Genomic DNA, 13,394 nt, shown 5'->3' on the forward strand with positions numbered 1-13,394 from the left:
TTCTTCTTAAAGGCTCTAGAGGAAACACCACTATATCCTTTGGTGTGCAGAATGGTCACAAGAAAGGGCTTCTTTCTTATGCTAACTACTTTAAAATTAAGGGGGAAAAAATTAAGGTACACACAATGTCCCCAACCCATGAAAATATAAACCAAGGGGGCAGTAGAACTTGGAGAGGACTTAGCCTGGTCCTTTGCTGCAGTCTCAATGCTCTCTCCCCACTTCACATAGAAAAAGACAGAACAAAGTCTTACGCAATGTGAAGCAGCTGGGCAACTCTCCAACATATCTTACTTATATCTTCATGGTATGGCTTTGCCTTTTGGATTAAAGTGTCTGTAAATCCCCCAGCACCCCCCAATATCCATACTTTTCCTTAAAGGGTATTTGAGCTAGGAAAAGCTACATCCCTCTTACTTGCCCCATCCTCCTCTTTCCCTCATTATAACCCTTTCTGCCCAAATCACCTGTGCCATCAGGACAGGATGACTGCAGGTAGAGCTATGATAGCTTTCTGTTTGTTCTTCCCCAAAACTCCAGTTACCAGTTGCAGCAAAGGCTGACTGCACAGATTCCACCCTCTCCCATGATAATAGAAGCAATAGCACTCCCTTGATGTCAAGAGCTCTCGAAGACACTTATTTTTACACGTGCTTCAAGTAGTCAATTTTCTGTAACAATATAGGCTGTTGACTCTCTATGCTTTTATGTATGTCCGCAAACACTTCCAAGAAAGCAATGTCATCCAAAACTACACATATACACGTGCAACACCCTGCTTCCAATCTAAAAATACAGAGAAAACACCAGGATACAAGCATAGGTGAATAAACCTGACTACTGAAGACTCTCCCTGCTAAGTCTCCAATCATAGAATAAACTTAAGATGAATGATTTCTCTTTAATGCAGCACATTAGGCAAAGAATACCGTGCTCACCAGTACCTCTGTGCTCCTCGTCTTCCCCAGCACAGCAACTAGACACCTTTTTCCAGGCTCCTTGCCATTAGGTAGCACCATGGCCTGAGTTTTGGCCAGTGGAATGTGGGTGGATGTGAAATTCACCACTTCTACACCTGGCATTTTAAATCCTTTGCTTTCTCTGCCAGTTCAGCAGGGATTTTGGAGGCCAAACGTTGAAAATAATGGTGCCACAGATAGAAGGAGCAAGGGTTCCTTGAAGGACTATATGAAGCTAACCCTATCACCAAACCATGTTGAACAGCGACATGAACAAAAAAATGCAAGTTTATTGTATTAGTCCGCTGAGTATTGAAGGGAGTATGAAGAAGTAAAAGCAAATATCAGTTTGCATACCCTGATTAACATACTTCCTTTTTCTATCCCCCACCCCAGCAAAATATTCTAGGTTGCTGTGACAGCTTGTGGACAATATCTTTAAAGAGTTGTCAAAATGAGAGCTCCATTCCGCTAGCAAAGCATTGAAATTCAACTATTACCAAGAGGAGAGGCTTGCTAGTAAGGTTCTGCCTAAATGGTCGTAAGTCTAGGAAAGTTCCTAAATTTTTTGAGAAGTAAAAGCAAATATCCGTGCTGTCTTCCTGGTGCATTCAGATGGTAAGGTGTCACAGGGATCTTGAGAAATCTTAAAGGGAGCTTCATTGATTGACTAAAGTTAACATTCACTTCTCTTCAACAAGCATTGTGTCATTAGCATCATGTACACAACTTCCCTTCAGAAAACAAAACTGAGAAACTCCAGTCTTAGCCCTGGAAGCTGCCACTCCATACAGGGCAGAGCTAAATTCACTCACTGTAAGCACCTGAGCCCTTCCCAAAATGGTGACAGGAAGGCATCAGGTATACAGGTGTCTCGGGTGGACAGTTATTGCCTCTATTTAGGAAACTCAATTATCTTTGTTGAATTCATTACCGTTCCTTCTCTTTCAGCTTTCCCTGTAGGTTCCATTATTTTTCGGTATTTTCTAGACCTGTTACTCTTTTATTGTGATCTGTCTGGTGTCAAATGTTTTCACTATTGATGAGAAATCTTTTCAATGTTTCAAGGAGGTAGAAAACAACTGAGTATTTCACATATTAGAATAAAGAAGGTTATGGCATGAAAGACCTATGCTTAGTCATGAAGAATCCAGGGCACAGTCTACTGACCATCGCCTCCTCTGGAGATACAAGACGGCAGCCGTGGGTTTTATTCCTGGTTCTACGGCTCATTTGTTGTGACTTTAGGTAAGTTGTTTCAACACACTATTTCCCAGGCTATAATAATTGCAATAGATTTTGCCAGGTTTTGAGGAACATTGCTCATTTCTGCCTCCTTTATCTACTTCAAGCTTTTTAAACCAGGCTTTCCAACCAAAAGGGGGTTTCTTTTTCTCTTATGTAGACTTTGACTTTCGTGTTCCTTAACGCTCAAGTTCAGACTTGATATACAAAACGTGTGTATACATTATATATGCCTTTATGGTACATTATGAAATGCAGTTTGGTTCTCTATGCTATCCTACCAATACTCTATTTTTTCCCCCCTTCTTCCTCCCCTCCATTCTCATATTCTCTAGCTTCCTGTTCACTCTTCAAATTAAACCCTGTTGAGGTTCTGTCAGTTTTGTAATTCCTGGGCAAAGTGAAAATTCACCTAGAAAAGGTATGCGTGTGAGTCTGTTTGTAACAAGAAAAAAATGTTGAAGAGAAAAGGTGTAACTGAACTAAACAGAAAACAGATGGTATAGGCTAGTGGAAATTAGACTTGAAGTTTTAATGGCATATGTATTTTTTAATGTAAAAACAACATAACATCAAAAAATCTGAGAGTTTCCCCCACCCTAGCACAAGACGTTTAATTTTTAATTTTCTTTCAGGAGGGTTCATGTGCATATTTTTTCACGTAATCATAATCTCAATGTATATCATTTTATATTTTGGTGTGAATTTGTTAGGGAAAACTTTTTAGCTCTTTTTCATATTTCTTAGATGAATTACCAGGTATTCTGGAGAACTTCTTTATGGTCAGACCTGAATGCTTGCTAACATTGGGTCTCCAGTATTCAGGTTCTTTCTGGCTGAAGAATGTAAATATCAGCAAGTCTTGAGGAGATCTAGGATGATACCAACCTCTGGGCAAAGCATATTAGGTTAAGTAGGGTTTGTATCTGGTAGAGTTACATGGTTTCTAATTGAAAAAAAAAAACAACAACTTAGGATAAAAGCACTGAGGTATTGGGAATTGTATGAGGAGGGTTGAAATACATGCACACCTCTTCTAAAGGGTTCTGAGTCCTTAATATTCAACCTCCTCTGAGCCTTGCCACTGTGTGTGTTGTAGAAGGGGTTTAAGGATCACAGACTGTGTTTGTGACCTTTCAGGGCATCTCATCTAACACCCTCATGAAAAGAATCTGAATCCAAGGAATCAGAAGCCCAGAGAGAATGCAGATGTCACTGTTGCAGGGACAGAAGTGGGATGAGAAAGCAGGCCTTAGGACTCCTCGTTCAATAGTCTTCCCAATCCTGAGAGGAAGGAGGGACAAAGAGATGGATAGGATTAAGGAAGAAAAGATGGCGCAGGGAAAGAACGCAAAGCTAGAAGAAAGGAGGATGGTACAGAGGGAAAGAGAGAAAGAAGAGAATTGGGGATGAGGTTTTGAAGCCTTTGCTAACCTTAAGAGCAAACCTGAAATTAGAGAAGATAGGGTACTCTGAAATGAGAATCTCAAGTTATATGGGGGGAGTCCGCTAAGCATTTAGTTTTTCTTGTCTGCTTAGAAAAGAAGTTTCTAGAAAGAGAAGACAATGTGATAAAAGATGATCCTTCAGGAGTTGTGAAGGATGCAGCCTGTACTTTACTGTTTCATGCCCATGGAGGCAACGCATGCCTTCCCTGTGGATGCTTGAAGGTTTTTTTAGTTGAAGAATAAATAGAAGATGATCTGCTAGAAGTATCCATAGTTGACTAACACTCCACAAATTCCCTCTGGCAACTCCTCTTTGGATATTTATGGGACTTCAGTTTGCCCTTGAGACATCCCTAAAGAAAAAAGTTAAATATGCATTAACAACCTAGGGAAACCCAACCTCCCTCATTTCATAGAAAGGTCCAAAAAGGATTTGTAACTAGCCCAAAGTCCCGTTGCTTAGAAGAATTTATCTGATGTGGTATACCAAGCAGCCCAAAACTTAATGGGTGAGATAATCTCCCCAAAATGGCCACAGTTAAGGCCCTTTTATTCCTACACATACATGCTGCCCCTCAACCCAAAAGTTGAGTCTATTTCCTCTCCTCTTGAATCTGGTTGGTCTTATGACTGCTTTGTCCAATAGAATGAAACAGAAGTAACGTTCTAGAACTTCTAAGGTCAGTCCTTAAGAAGACTGGCAGTGTCTAGTTCCTCTCTTAGAAGTCAGCTGCCATGTAAGAAGTCTGACCATCCTGCCAAAAGGACCACATGCTGTAAGGAAGCCCAAGCTAGTGACATAGAAAGACAGAGGTCATGTGGAGGCAGACTGAGGGCCTGATGTGTGAGTGAAGCCTTCTCAGACCTTCCAGTTCAGCCCCAATGCCCGTGGCCACCTAAATGCAGCCAAGTGAGTGACTCTAGCCAACACCCAGCTGAGTCTAGTTGACTCACAGTATCATGAGAAATAATAAGTGGTGGTGGTTTTTGGCTACTAGTTTTGGGGGTGTTTTGTTATGCAGCAATAGGTCATTGAAGCAGTGGCTTAACATAGCAACCATGTATTATTTCTAATGAATCTATGTATTGAGTGGGTGGTTCTACTGATCTGGACCAAGGCTGGTCAATCTCAAATTGGACTTGCTTATACCTCTGCAGTCAACTGAGGGCTGGCTGATCAAGGATGGTCTCAGCTGTGATGACTCAGCTCTGCTCCACAGGGTCTTTCATCCTCCAGTGGGCTTGTTCTCATGGTGATGGCAGAAATCCAAGACCAGAAGCAGAAATGCACAAACTTTAAAAAACAAAACAAAACAAAAAAACCCAGACTTTCTTTTTTAGAGAAGTTTTATGTTCACAGCAAAATTTAAAGGAAAGTACAGAAATTTCCCATATGTCCTCTGCCCCTACACATCTATAGCCTCCCTGCTGTCCTTATCCCCACCAGAGTGGTACATTTGCTACAATTGAGGAACCGACGTTGACACGTCATTATCACCCAAAGTCCACCCCTCCTTCCCCCTAATTCCTGACAACCACTTGATCTTTTTACTTTCTCCATACTTTTGCCTTTTCCAGAATGTCATATAGTTGAAATCATACAGTATGCAGCCGTTTCAGATTGGCTTCTTTCACTTAGTATGCATTTAAGATTACTCTATGTCTTTAATAGCTTGATAGGTCATTTCTTTTTAGCACCAAATAATACTCCATTGTTTGGATGCACCACAGTGTATCCACTCACCTACTGAAGGACATCTAGGTTGCTTCCAAGTTTTGGCAATTATGAATAAAACTGCTATAAACATTCATGTTCAGGTTTTTGTATGGACATAAGTTTTCCACTCCTTTGGGTAAATACCAAACTGTGTGGTTGCCAGATCATATAATAAGAGTATATTTTGTTTTGTAAGAGACTGTCAAACTGTCTTTCAAAGTGGCTGTACCATTTTGCATTCCCACCAGCAATGAATGAAAGTTCCTGTTGCTTCACAACCTCACCAACGTCTGGTGTTATCAGTGTTCTGGATTTTGGAAATTTTAGTAGGTGTGTAGTGTTATCTCATTGTTGCATGAACATTTTTCAAAGCTTCATTTACCTCAAGTCTGCTATTTTTCCACTGGCCAAAGCAAATCATATGGGTGAGCCCAGAGTGGGAGGCGACTGCAAAGTCTGAGGGAAAGGACCTGGATAAAGGTAGGTCATTAGTTGGGGTCCTTAATGCTATCAAATTTACTATAAGGAATCTATGCATGTTTCTCATAGGGAAGTAATAAATAGCATTATTAAGAATTTGGACTAAGATCTGGAATAAACTGAAGGAATTATGCTCGAAATTAAGTAAAACAATTAGATGAGCATTTTCTGTTTTTTAAATGCTTCCAGATTTTCTGGCCAAGTCACTATTGCTAGTGATGTTGATCTTGATTTATTTCCAATAGAGGGTGACTTTCCAAAATTCCTGTTGATAGATTTAGAGAATTGGGAAGAAATATTAGGTCTCACACTATATGGTCCTGTGTTCCATTACTTAATTCACAGTAATGATGATCTTAAGGCTCTTGGTAGAGTTGTTTGGAATCCTGTTTAATAGAGTTAGCTCTCTAAATAGCTAGTGGTCAGTCTGCTTTGTGACTCTCTCTGAAAACCAAAGATTGTTAGCATCTGTGCTTTACAGATGGGAATCACTCAGGCTTTTCATGGGAAAGGAGGGCTCTGTGTACACATGCATGTGTGCATTTGTATGTAATGTGTGTGACCACCTCTGATCCACTGTGGTTTTACCTGTGCTCACCTCTACTGCATTCCAGGAAATATTGAGAACTGACTTTGCGTTTTCACTTATCACTGCCTCTCAGGGAAGCCGATTCATTTTCCACTCCTGGGATGTCTGAGGACCAGAGAAAGGGAGGCTGGGATTACAGTTCCCAGAGCCCAGCCAGCCTGCTACTTGCAGCGGTGTGCTGCTGCCCCCTACACAGGCAGATGAAGCTTTCTTTGATCTGGTCCTCTTTCCACCACTGCCCCCTCTATCGACCCCAAATTGAACTTTGTTAGTGTTTCTGTTATTTATTGTTCAGGAATTGGGAGTCAAAGAACCTGTGTTCTGGCCCTTGGGTCACTTAATGTCTTTGGGTTTTCGTTTTCTCTCGTGTAAAATGAGCAAGCTATACTAGATGTGTGTTTCCTGCTCTGACCTTTGAAGATCTAGGATGCCACAATAAACTAGACACAAATCACAGACCCTGAAACTCCCAGTAATGGCCAGACACATCTTGACGAAGTAGGCTGGAAAAATAGTCTAAGAATAATAGGTATTCGTGTTACCAAGGAATTATTGCTGAGCTGATATTAAACCATAAAACTTCCCCGAGGTAGGAGGTGGGGGGGACAAAACGATTTCAAGATGAAAAATGGTGTTTCATTTGCTGAGAACTACGGCAGTATCGTTTCAAACAAATTCATTTTGGCTCACCAAGCCAGCGATATCTAAGGATGAGGACCATGAAATGTTGGTCTTCCTTGGACAGAATGTATGCCACGTTTTCCATCCGTGTTTTTTAAACAAGAGTAAAGTGGAAGGGAGTGACAAGGGTGAGAAATACCACTTGCTTCAATTCATCTAGGAGAGATCCATTACCTTTTCAGTTCCTATGAAGCAAATTTAGCGATAGCTTCCATGACAGCATCTGTTCCGAGAGTCCTTTAGATCTGGCCCTTACCCTCTCCGCAGTTAGCCTGACATCAGTCAAGATGACAAGTGTCCCACTCCCACTCACAGCTCTTAGTCGGATATAGCCCCCACCCTCATCACAGCCTATTCGCGCTTTATGTCCCTCCAACCTTCTCTGTCCTTGGACCCCTTCGCCCACCTACCCTTACCTGTTTGGTAGATTTTACTTCCTGGAAACACCTGCTGTCCTTAAAAGGGGGGGAGACACCATCGCCTTGGAATCCTAACCTGTTCCTTCCTGGTGGAGGGGTCACCTGTGCTAAAGTGTGGGCTTCGTCTCAAGCGGAGTCCAACGGGCAGGCGACCAGCGGTTGCAGAGTTCAACGACCTAAGGAAGGGGGAAGTCCTATCCCAAACATAGCTCTGTTTAACCGGGATGCAGGACTCTGGAAACCGCCGGAAAGCCCTTGGCTAGCTCTGGAGCCTTGGCGGAACATGCCCAATCCAGGGGCCCGCCCCGCACTGCTCTCGGTACAAGGTAACCGGCGGCGGGACAGAGCGCCGTATCCCCTGGCACTGAGTCCGGAGCCCAGTCCGACTGCCGCGGAGGCTCCCGCCGCCGCTGCTGCAAACCGGTCTGGCTTCCCTGCAGGGCGTGCGGGATGGAGCAAGGGGGTGGAGAGAAAAGGGGAAGAGCTTGGGCGGCGGGCGGGCGGGCGGGGCCTGCAGCTTCCCCGAGCCGCGGCAGCCGCGGCGCCGCCTGCTCTCTCTGCCCCTCGCTCCGACTCGGGCGCGCACTGTGCCGGGACCCGCGCCCCACCCCGGGGGCGCCGCTGCTCCCCGGCCCCGGCCCACGAGCGCGACGCGGCGAAGCTACGTTGAGCGGGGGTGCAGTTCCGAGTGGCTGGGGCTTTGGCGGCCGCTCGCTGCTCAGTTTGGCCGGAGGACTGGCGGGGAAGGAAGGGGAAAGCGGGGACACACACTTGCCGCGGCGCGCGCGCATTGCACACTCACAGCCGCGCGCCCCCGCCGAGGCGCGTCCGGGCGAGTTTGGCCCCGCGGCCCCGGCCCCGGCACCTGCCAGCTTTCAGCGCTACTCCAGGCCCCGCCCCTGGCCCGCAGACCCTCGCGATCCGGGTCTGCACTGCTCTCCCTTCGCCCGGGGAAGCAACAACATCTCGGTAACTTGCGGACTGTGGCGCAACTGGTCTCGAAAGCGGAGGCGCCCGAATGCTGCCCGAGTGAGGTAAGTTTCCTGCGCGTCCCCGACCCCTCCTCCCTGGGCCCTCCTTCTGGGCTCGGGCTTAGGGGCTCCGTGTCTCTGATGAATCCTGGCGGTCTCTACGCTCTCACTTTGTCCGCGTTGTGCGCGTGGCTACCGAAGCGGGACGTTCATTCCGCGGGGGCCACGGCTGCGTGCTGCCGGAGAGCACCCACCCGTTCACCACCCCGATCTTCGGGGCTGCAGTGACACTCGGGGATCATTATGGGTTCACTTAAGCAGGAGCCTCCTCCCCTTTTCGGGGGAACGAGCTGAGTTTGGCAGCAGCAGGAGAAATCTCCCACCACCCTCCGCCGGTATTCAACAGCGGCGAACTTGTTAGGCGCCCCTGGGATCTCAGGAGGGGCTTTCAAGTCGGTGTTCTAGTGGTTTCTGGCACCCGAGCCAGATTGAACAGGTGCGGTATGGTTCCAGCCTAAATGCTGCAACAGACTTACGCGTTTTCCCAGCTTCTCTCCCCCAACCCCGTCAATGTGACGCTAAAACAGCTGGGCGGGGGGTGGGAGCATGGGGCCACCGAGCGGGAGAATGCCAGGGTTGGGTTTGCCAGGAGTCGCCAAAACAGAAGACAACACATGTCTGCTTAACGCTGCTCATTTATGCAAATGAATCTGTTGTCATTTCTCATCTCCTTCTCCCCCACCTCCCGTCCCCCAACATACTTGTCTCTGGTGCCCAGCTTGGTTGGGGAGAAACCTGTTCCAGAGAAGTTGTTTGGGTAGGTTGATGAATTATTTCATCTTCATCTATAGAATTCAGGGCTCTCATCCGAGGAAATGCTAAGTACTCTGATGCTGTTGAAAGGCAGAGTGTTGCCCACCACAAATACCCCCCATTTTTCGATGACATTCTCAGCCTGCGGGAGGTCCTAGCCCTAAGGTGAATGAACCTTGAGGGACTCGTTGGGCCTCAGAATGTGTTAGTCTTCTGCAAAGAAGAAGCGGCGGCCTCATCAGTCCTCCGGGGCATGGGTTTGGGGAAGCCCTGTTGCCCCTCTGGTGGACAGCATCCACCCAGGCTTGTCTCTTGTCCTGTGGAAGGCTGCTGTTCTGCAGTCGTTGGAGTGGACAAAAGTCGAGAGATTGGTTTCAGTACCACTCTAATGTGATGAAGTAGAACAGTGTTCATGGAAGCTTTTGTCAGAGTATTTCCAGCTGAAAAGAGGCCCTGAAAAAAACACCTTTCTCAGCTAAGTTCATGCCAGTGGGAAGTTGAGTAAGCCTCATGCATGATCCCAAGCTGAGGGAAATGGTGGCTTCTGTGTACAGCAGTGTGAGTGGAGACTTAGCAGGACTGGTGAGAAAGCTGGTAAGTCTGAGACTGATGTATGATGATGTCTTTACTTGAGAAGGAAAACTGTTAAACACTGAATGATTAAACTACGTTACATTTTTGTCCCAAGTGAGAAGACTAGAGGGATTTAATAATACCTTAAATTTGTATCAATGCTTTGCTATTTGTAAATGCTTCTCAGTGTTCTCATTTAATTCTGACCATTTTCTGAGGGCGGCAGGGCAAAGATTATTAACCATATATTCATAGGAGGAACATGAGGCTCACAGGTTCAGGGACTTAGCAAGGTAACAAGTGGCCGGAATCGAGTCACAGCAAGATTCTGTAAAATAGCCCACACCACCACCACTGTCATCACTCAGTACTGTTTCTGTACTTGGATAACATTTTTACAGTGGCCAGAGCTTCTGCATTTATTGTGGTCTGCACAGTCTCACTGTAAATTACTGTTCACACTTGACAGAGGAGGAGACTGAGATTTAGACAAGTGATGGGAGTTTTCCATGGTTTTATGTCTAATCCAGTGGAGTTTATAATACTAGAACTCAGAGCTGCCGATGTCGAGTCCTTTGCTCTGTGGATTGTGCCACTGTTCCACTTGTGATAGCAATTAGGACACATCACAGAGCTGCAATACATCAAGGACTGTTAAGCATGCCTGCTGGTGACTGGGTGCTAGTTCTGACACTATAATTGTCTATATGACCTGGGCCAAATCATCACCTCTGAGCCTTAAGTGTTCCACATAGAAAACAAGAGGTTTGTATTGAATTATCTCTCTTTCTACTTTTAGCGTTCTGTAATGCTTATCAATATATTTGTAATCCAGTATTATTTTCTCTACAGGGGAAAAAAAAGACTTTTTACCCTATCTTAACAAAGGGATTTAATTAATTATTCCACCTGGACTTTCCTCTCCCCTCCCCTTTGGCACAAAACACTTAATGAAGGGAAAGAAAATACCAAGTGTACTTCAGCTCAGCATCTATACTGTTTTGTATTACTATTTAACTTGGAAATATTCTGAAGGGCTGAACTACCCTAAAATACATGTCAGGGTTCACTTGAATATTCCAGACAGTCAACTCATACCTTCATTTTTTGATGACGGAGATGAAAGAAATCACTCCTAAGGAAAACACACGCATCTCTTCATGTAAATCCTAACATCTGTTGACCCATGTGGTAAGTTACCTACAAGAGGAGTGCCTCCTGAAGCTGGCAAGTACAGGTGCTCATTGTTGCTCTCCTTCCTGAATACATCATATAAAGACGTGTTTTTCTTTCTCCATGTAAACAGTAGACTTATGTCATCTTGTGTCATGCTCTTTTGCTTGCCTCCCCCAATCCCTTCGTCGTTAGTAATGTGTAGCCCACGGAAAGATACATGTCTAGAAATCGACTTGTGCCGTTTTATGAAAGAAAGAGTACTTCTTGAGAGGGAGAAACCAACCACTCTTTTTTTCATATTTGAGTAAATTTCAGCAGATGGTAGTATCAGCGCGTGGTTTCTAAAGGGGAACCTAATTAACAAAACCAACCTAGTTTCTGTTCCCTTTAAGAATCCTCTTCTCTTTCCATCCCTCCTTCCTGTATACTGAAAAGTGGTGTTTCTATGTTTAGAAGAATGTTGACAAAGAATTAGAATGGGTCTTAAACATTACTGACAGATCCAGCCATTGGACATTAAGGTATGATCCTTTCTGATAGAGAATTCAAATATTAACTACTGATTCGACATTCACACCTTTTATGGGTAAGACACTGAGGCTTAGAGAGATGAATCGACTTGCTCATGGTCGCACAGATGTTTAGCAGGAGGCCCAGGGCTAATGTGGAATTCTTAAACAGGTTCATATTTAAAGCTGTGCCAGGGGTTTTATGGTGAAGGTGGTTCGTTTTTAACTTTTAGATATCCTAGAGATTAACAGAAGACTTGTGTTTACTAGTAATTATTAGTGAGGGGTCACATTTTTAAATGGTTTATACTTATATGTAAACATTTTCTTGTCCAAACAGATACCAGTAAGGAGAAAATGTCCATTTTTAATCTATTCACTATGTTTCTCTTGGCTTATATAGATCACCAGACTCAAAATTAATACTTTGCTTGGAGACAGGGTACTGTTTGAATAGAAATACTAATGTATGGTTTTTCAAGCTTCTCTTCCTGGTAAATAAAGCCAGAAGCCAAAGGTGGCCCTGTCATACAGCCAGTAAAGTCATAAATATGTATACATTTAATTTTCATTGTATTTGTACTTCTGTTAAATGATGAGTCAGAACATTTAATATCCTGGAAAACTAATTTTTTCCCCTATGGCTAGAGTCTTCATTAGTTACTCTGTAAAACACCAAGTCCTAAATGTATTTGTGGCAGAAACACGTTCACTTTGTATCAAGTACACTAACTGGACTTGGAAGGAATCCTTTTCTTTTATCAGAAGCTGCCCTGTTAGAACTCCACATTATGTAGCTCAGCTGTTCATTTTGGACTTATCTATGGCCATTCTTCTAAATACCAGGGAAATCAGGGAGGGGAGAAACTTAGCCTTCTGATTAGTATTTTTCTCTTTAAAAATAAATTTTAAACTTAATCTATTGATAAAATGTTTGAAGTGTACTGTCCAGTAAACAATTAGCTGTTGTTGATGAAATGTTTTATTCAGTCAGGTTCCTTTCAGTATAAAAGATTAGGCCAGGGAAAACAGACTTGATTTTGTGTATCTCGTTCTCAATTGTATCTAGTTCTGTCTAACTACACCAGAGGCATATAAAGGAGACAGGGATATAGGAAAACACAGGAATCCTACCCAAACTAGATTACTCTTGGAAAGATTTGAAACATTGGTAATCATTGGGTCATGGTTCCATGTTTAGTCAGCTGGCAGTGCCTTGGTATTATCATTTTGAGTTAAGACAAACCTATATTTGAATGGACAACAACATCAAGTGTGTATTCTTGTAGAAAGTCTTCTGTGTTGTGTATGGGGCTGAATAAACAATGGGTGTGCAGTTTGTCTGGTGGAGTTCGCATAATGCGTGAGCAGTAAGTTCTTGAGACTTGTCTTATGGAGTTTCAGAAAGTCGGTTGTGAAATTGCAGTAAAATATAAAGCATTGTGCAGTATTGATCCCACTAAAAATGGGCGTGTGTGTCTTTCAATTGAGGTGCAGGTAAGAGTTGGAATCCAAGCATGGGGGCTCAGGGAATATAATTGACGTGAATTGAAACTAAAGTTCCACGACTAAAGACAGGACTATAGAAAGTTCATCCATTTTGTAAGAAAAAGGTAATATTTAAATCTTGCCATTCAGTATGCTGAGCAAGGGGTCTGGGAGGACGACAGGGTATAGCTAGCCGTAACAATGTGTTTCTTTGCCTCATAGCTTGGCGCAAGGAATTCAGTAGACTCAACATGTTGGGTAGTGGGTTTTCAACAATACACACTTTTTTTTTCTTTCTTTTTGTAAAAATCCATGTGTACTGTCAT

The 13,394-nt window shown here is 43.8% G+C and overlaps 1 protein-coding gene and 1 long non-coding RNA gene across 2 annotated transcripts in view; one reads left to right on the plus strand and one right to left on the minus strand.

Moving 5' to 3' along the window:
• Positions 1–1,515: 1,515 nt before the first annotated feature.
• On the minus strand, positions 1,516–7,971 carry LOC117032162 (uncharacterized). Its single transcript, XR_004424689.1, has 3 exons — positions 7,536–7,971; positions 4,803–4,946; positions 1,516–4,005 (listed from the first exon to the last, which is right to left on the minus strand). It is a non-coding gene; the product is annotated as an uncharacterized LOC117032162 (long non-coding RNA).
• A 95-nt stretch (positions 7,972–8,066) lies between these two features.
• PIP5K1B (phosphatidylinositol-4-phosphate 5-kinase type 1 beta) overlaps positions 8,067–13,394 on the plus strand; it is a 282,047-nt gene continuing 276,719 nt past the window's right edge. The window contains 1 exon segment of the mRNA XM_033123070.1: positions 8,067–8,572. The gene's annotated coding sequence lies outside the window, so the exon portion shown is untranslated.

The sequence above is a fragment of the Rhinolophus ferrumequinum genome, chromosome 12 (genome assembly GCF_004115265.2).
Source record: "Rhinolophus ferrumequinum isolate MPI-CBG mRhiFer1 chromosome 12, mRhiFer1_v1.p, whole genome shotgun sequence".
In the NCBI taxonomy this organism is placed as follows: Eukaryota; Metazoa; Chordata; class Mammalia; order Chiroptera; family Rhinolophidae; genus Rhinolophus; species Rhinolophus ferrumequinum.